Here is a 7,251-nt window from a genome sequence, read left to right on the forward strand (position 1 = left end):
TTTTTTTTTTTTTTTTTTTTTAACTTTCTCTTTAAAATACATAATACGGGTTTCAAACAATGAAAGTGTACAATCATAACATTTCCTGAAACGCTATAGTGGAAATCAGTATAATAGTTCATAACCCGTAATGTATTGGTTAAGATTAAAGTGTTAAATATTATCCTTGACAGTTATATAGGTGCCCTCTAGTGGTGAAAATTATTCTTTTATACAACATACTCCATAACATAGACATACTACAGGAGAGAACTTTTCAATGTCTATGCTAGTCTTGATATAGTTTGAAAACGCGCTGTTTTAATATTTTGGCATAACTTTTGTATGTGTGTGCGTGAGGGCGACTCCAAACGAATGTTTAATGGAAAGTATATATATATATCAATTCATATTTTGTTTCCCAGTGTAAAATCCAAGCGACAAACTTTGGTGTTACAATATTTACTTTACGGTATTTTGCTGTATTGACGCAGATAATGACGGGAGTTATTGTTTTGTTTTCTATTGTGTTCGTATTGTTTTTTTAGAATAAAGCCACATTGGACTATTTGCTATGTCCACCACGGGAAATTGAACCCCGGATTTTAGCGTTATAAGTCCGTATATTTGCCGTTGCCCTACCGGAGGCATGTTTTTTTAAATAATCACTCGCGCAAGAAAATTGGAAACGTAACCCAAAAATCTCGTCATAGCTAACCATTTAACTTATGTTATTGCTGTATCAAAAATCGGACCCACGCATGTATATATTCAGAATATTTCAGAATATTCACGAAAAGCTACAGAAAGGGCCATCTACTCACAACCGTACCTAATTGGGATAAACTAGCAGATAGTCAATTGTAGCCACCGCCAATTTTTAGGCTAGTCTTGATTGAACGAATAATGGGATTTACATTTCGCTCTTATAGAGCACCACAGCCCCAATTTCCGAAGTGCAATGTGTGCTGAACCATAAACCCTCGGATTCACAGTCCAGAAACGCTGACCATTGCCCATGCCCGGCCTACATACAAAAGCATGCACGACAAAATCTAGAATAACTTTGTTTGTTTTTTTAATTTCGCGCAAAGCTACACGAGGGCTATCTGCGCTAGCCGTCCCTAATTTAGCAGTGTAAGACTAAAGGGAAGGCAGCTAGTCATCACCACCCGTAACCAACTCTTGGGCTACTCTTTTACCAACGAATAGTGGGATTGACCGTCACATTATAACGCCCCCACGGCTGAAAGGGCGAGCATGTTCGGTGGAACAGGGATTCGAATCCGCGACCCTCAGATTGCGAGTGGAGCGCCCTAACCACCTGGCCATGCCGAGCCTTTCCGCTATGCGCCGGGTAAAGCTGCTGGCTTATAACGTTAAACATCTGGTTTCGATACCCGTAGTAGGCAGAGCACAGATAACCCATTGGGTAGTTTTGTGCTTAACTTCAAACAAGTTCTCAGGTATTTACCACACACTCTATCTAAAAATTGATTTGTTGCACCAACAATCGCAAGTATTCACTCTATCTAAAAATTGTTGGTGTAATAAATTAATTTTTAGATAGAGTGAATACTAGCGATTGTTGATGTAACAAATGAAATATTCCGCACCAATCATTTACAGTCAAAAATGAAGCACTTTTCGTATTGTAAAGCGCATTTCTTTTAAGGGTTATTATAATGATTACAACGCTGTATCGAATCAGAAGTATTTGCTAACTTTATAACTTATATTATAATCTCAGGTGGGCATTAATTTGTTTATTTTTTAACACAAAGCCCCCTCCCCAGTGGCACAGCGGTATGTCTGCGGACTTACAACGCTATAATCTGGGTTTCGATACCCGTGGTGGGCAGAGCACGGATAGCCCATTGTGTTACTTTGTGTTTAACTACACACAAACAACAAGGGGGTTATCTGTGCATCGAAACCTGGTTTTTTAGCGTTTGTAAGCCTTCGTACTTTCCGCTGAGCTACTGAGGAGGGGGGGGGGGCTAATACTACTCGGAATGTACCCGGCTTTCACTTTTATACATCTTGCTATGTAATTGGAGGCGGAATAAGTTAGGTTTTGAACGCAGATAGTCCATCGCGCTAAATAATTAAAAACAAGAAAGTTTTGGCACACATGCTACACGTCTGTAGGAAGATAACTTCTAGCTTCACAAAGAATTTTGACTATTTTTGCGAATGCACTTCAGAAATTTAGTATTTCCTGATTAGATTAATCCCGAAATGTCATAACACTAGAATTGGGGTTATTTAGACAATTTCTTAGAAATGTCCCTAAGCGAAATCTTGACCATATTATTATATATTTTTTATGAGTAATATTTGCACGTGAATAATTTGTGTAAACCGGCTAAAAAAGTAATTTCTGGATATTTACGGTGATCTGAAGCACCCTGGTGGTGAACTAATAAACCTTTCATGTAAACTTATCCTCCCTTTAAACAATACATTTTCTTTCTTTTTTCGAAGTATGTTAATGAACGAATATGGTGGAGTAATTCATAGTTAAGGTTTTTACTCTTTCTAAATTACAGCTAGTGGCACACTGATAGATCTTACACCTGGTGGCACGCTGAAAGATTCTACACCGGGTGGAACGCTGAGATATTTAACACCTGGTAACATACTGATATGTCTTACACTTGGTGGAAAACTGAGATATTCTACACCTGGTAGCACGCTGAGAGATTTTACACCTGGTGGAACACTGAGATATTCTACACCAGGTGGAATACTGAAAGATTTTACACCTGGTAGCACGCTGAGAGATTTTACACCTGGTGGAACACTGAGATATTCTACACCAGGTGGAATACTGAAAGATTTTACACCTGGTAGCACGCTGAGAGATTTTACACCAGGTGGAACACTGAGATATTCTACACCAGGTGGAGTACTGAAAGATTTTACACCTGGTGGAACACTGAGATATTTTACATTGATATTATTTCACCTTGTGAAATGCTGCTGGAAGATTTTTTGTGGAAAGTGTTTCTTTAAGTGCAACAATGATTAGCCGGAATTTTAGTTGAATAATTATTAAAAGAAAAATACAGGGATATCCTTTTTATAAATTTATTGTACATTCATTAGTGAATCTTTGTAAGTGCAAGAAAGAAAAGTTTTGATATACAAGTAAAATGTTTTTCTGAATTCTCGACTTCTGGAGAGACGCACTTGAAAAAAAAAAATATATATATATATATAATATTACGCGCGTGTGCTCATGTGCTACATTGAGTGTTTTCACGAAGTGGTCAAAAAGTTTCTTTGTGATTTGTTAGGAGTTTTATTTATTGTTGGACGGGTTGTAACACGTATGTCAGGGTCATTAGCTGAGCAAACTATTCGTGTTGATCAGGCGTAGTTGAGATTTTTGAAACAGGAAATGAACATGTTTGTTCACTCGTCAAAGTCATTACTACTCGCTTAATTCCCCATTTGTCTGTACCATTGACGATTTATTTCTGGGGCTAAAGATGCTCACATAGTAATCGTTTGCAGAGTATTTTTAAATGTTGGGCTATGCTCATGCCCAAGGTGTAAAGTACGTGGATTTTGAAAACTTAACAGTTATCTGGTAAAGGATTGCTATCACTTTTACAAAGTTTAAACAGTTTTGCACCCTGGTTTGTTTGGTTGGTTTTTAGTGCAAAGCTACACAACGGGCTATCAGCTCTCTGTCCACCGCGAAGAATCGAACCTCGGAGTTTAGCGTTGTAAGTCTTCAACCTTACCGCTGACCCATCAAGGGTAACAGTTTCGATCTTAGTATAAATGCTGGTGATTAAGGCAGTCGTCTAGCAATATGGGGTTCGAATTTCATCACCAAACATGCTCGCCCTTTCAGTCGTTGAGGCATTATAATGTGACGACCAATCCCACTATGCGATTAAAGCATCTCAAAAGTTGGCGATGGGTGTTCTTGAGTAGCTGCCTTTACTATATAACTCCCAAAGTAAAAATAGCTAGCGCAGATAGCCTTCGAGTTACTTTGCGCGAAATTCAACAAACAGACTTAATATAGAAATAGATAAAAATTTCAAAACTGTCGTGTAGATGGCGCTACATGACATCCACATCCTTTAGGAGAAAGGTTTTCTACATTATTTCTCATAGTATTATTCCGAAATTTTATCCGTTTGCTGTTAAGTCTAAATCTCATCGTTTCCATTATAACTTCAAAGATTTGATGCGTCTTACATGTACAGGCCAAAACAGCATTTGATATTTTTAACATGAACGAAATATTAATATTATACAAGTGGGCTTAACAGGCAGGTCATGACCCAAGGTTTAAGCACAACAATCCGTAACCTGGAACCGCTGACCAGAAGGAAGATAAATATTCAGCGTCACCCGCCATCTGTATGGGCTACTCTTAATCGTATAGCAGGATTGACTGTCACTTTTATATCGCACTTACAGCTGTGATTGCCGGACTTGAACCTTGCGATCTTCAGCCCAGCACACTAATCACTAGGACTAATCTGGCTCACAGCCAAATGGGTGTGTACAATTATAATTAACTTACAGCCGTAATTCTGCTATTTGAATTACTGAGTGACAGAAAAAGGCAACGCCTGGTATACAAAGAAGGTTGTTAAGTATATTATTAAAATTTAGCAAAGCAACAGAATTTATAGGAAGGATATCGCAAAACTTCCAATAATGTTCTCATCCGGTTTATTTCCATTATATACGAGGGTGGACGCGACCTAGAGGTTAGCGTGTCGGGCTGCTGTTCGAAAGATTCGCACTTAGAGGTATGATGCCGTTCACCTTCGCACTTACAACCGTGGACACGTTATAAAAATGAAATCCCTCTATTCGGTTGAAAGAGAAGGACAAATTAGGGGCATCTAAAGATGAATCTTGACCTAGCCGTTTAACTCACGTGCACATTAGATGCATTCAGTTGAAAAATTCCATTACAAATCGGGCTGGGCGGTCTAGCGGTTATCATGGCTGACGGTAGGTTTAAACGACCTTGGTTCGCGTCCCTTACCCCCCCCCAAAAAGCATTTGGGGGTAATGGGTGTATTTAAACATTAATGATTATGGGCAAATATTTCATTAAAAATATTATTTAATGACAATTTTAATCAAAAAAAGAACCCGAAAACAAAAAAAAATGTATGTGAAAAAGTATTTGTTACAGAAATGGATTGTTACAAAGTCAGAGATTCAGCAGCAAGTAACGTTTGTTTGTAGTTAAGCGCAAAACTTCACAATGGGATATCGGTGCTCTGCCCATCACATGTATCGAAATCCGGTTTCTAGCGTCGCAGGTCCACAGGCTGTGTCACTGGCAGGCCCAGGTAACGTAAAAGGGGTAACCTGTTATTAGTTATATACACAAATGAATGAGAGTTTTGACAAAATAACAGTTTAATAATCAAAATTCCACGCAGTTCTGTGCAATAGTTACATACTATCTATACCGCCATGTTTATATTTAAATTAAAAGCACAAAATGAGTAATTATGATGTAATTAAAAAATTTGCCTCTTTATGGCGGGAATGGCGGCTTTGTGAGCCAAACAGTTTACAACTAGAACATTTCTCTTGGTTTTATTTTCATGTTATGTCCCTGTTCTGAGTATTTGAAACTGTATTAATAACTTAACAAAACTTAGCAAGTCTTGGATTATATTTATGGTGTATTAAAAGTTGTCGTCCAATTACCACAGTAAACCTGTATTTATACGAGATTTGATAAAAAAAAACGTAGCACTGATGCTAGTAATATATTACTTTTGAGTTATTCAACAGACGGGATGTTTAAAATACTGAAAATATACATATATGTCATTTAATTGACAGGTTTCGGGGAATTCCACCACTCATCAGTAGCCCTGGACAAGGGCAAATAGAAAGAAAAAAGGCTTAGGTTTCTACAGCTACAGATTTGAAGGGACTCGTGCATAATTAACACGAGCTTGACTACCCTGATCAAAAATAAATATAGTTAAGAGAAAAACAGTGGATCTCCACACACACCCTTAAAATTTTGGCCGTAACGCCGAAACCAGTAATATGGATCCAATAGAGATCCCAAGTATTGTCACACGTGCGAAAGAAAGTTGCAAACTGCGTAACGTTGAAACAAGAATTTCAAAAACAGGTGTAAAAGTATAATTAAACTCTCCTAATGACGAGTTAAGAACTGGTATCCAATACCTTAGGTCAACATTGTGGGAGAGACAAGGATTCAACCACAGAGCTGCACGATACTAGCGAGAAAAATTATATTCGTCTAGTCTTTGTCGAGAGTTCAAGCATTTTATATTTCATTGATCTGTTGATGCGTAACCAATGTGACAGTCAATTACTTTTTTCTTGCTACCCTTGTGGCAGTTTTTATTTACATATCTCTAGTAAGGTGTAACAATTATTTTCCGAAGTATTTAAACATTCGAAATAACCCCTGTATTTGATTTTAGCATAAAATATAACTCCTAAAAATTTGTATCTACGTATAACATCAGATATCAGTGCCATTTTTTTATTCTAAAATATCAGTACTGCAGATCATAGGTTAAATTAACAATGGCTAACGCAGATCGTTGTTTTGTTTGCAGTTAAGTACACAATGGGCTATCTATGATGTGCCCAACTCTGATATCAAATCCCAGCTTTCAGACTTATTGCTTTACCACTAGAGGGCATCGTTAATGTCCTTCTATTTATACACTGGTTAAAACAAAACCACAATGATGTATAAAACATATACGACTACAGAAGTGTATACAGGAGGTGATTGTGTGTGTGGTTTCTTAGCAAACACTGAAATTTTTGCGGTGATGTTCTTAAATAACTGTTGAAGTCTCTCTAGAAATAACCGTGTATCAGACAAGTATTTCACGAAAGTTACGACGTTCAACTTGCCTTAGTTAAATTTGATCACAAGTAAACGTTGTACATCATTAGACATCCTGTCACAACCTTACAGCAGGATTAAAAGTGTGATGCAGTAAAAAAAAATAAATAATAATAATACGAAGAAAACATTTTTAACACTATTTTAAGAATGTGCAAAACAGTCAAATTTTACCGAGAAAATGAAGTACAGAAACCAAAATGGTGGAAAAGAATTCATTCGCCCGATGAGTTGAACTTTTAAATCTGTTTGTTTGTTATGGATTTCGCGCAAAGCTACACGAGGGCTATCTGCGCTAGCCGTTCCTAATTTAGCAATGTAAGACTAGACGGAAGGCAGCTAGTCATCACCACCCACCGCCAACTCTTGGG

The sequence above is a fragment of the Limulus polyphemus genome, unplaced genomic scaffold (assembly GCF_000517525.1).
Source record: "Limulus polyphemus unplaced genomic scaffold, Limulus_polyphemus-2.1.2 Scaffold831, whole genome shotgun sequence".
NCBI classification, from domain to species: domain Eukaryota; kingdom Metazoa; phylum Arthropoda; class Merostomata; order Xiphosura; family Limulidae; genus Limulus; species Limulus polyphemus.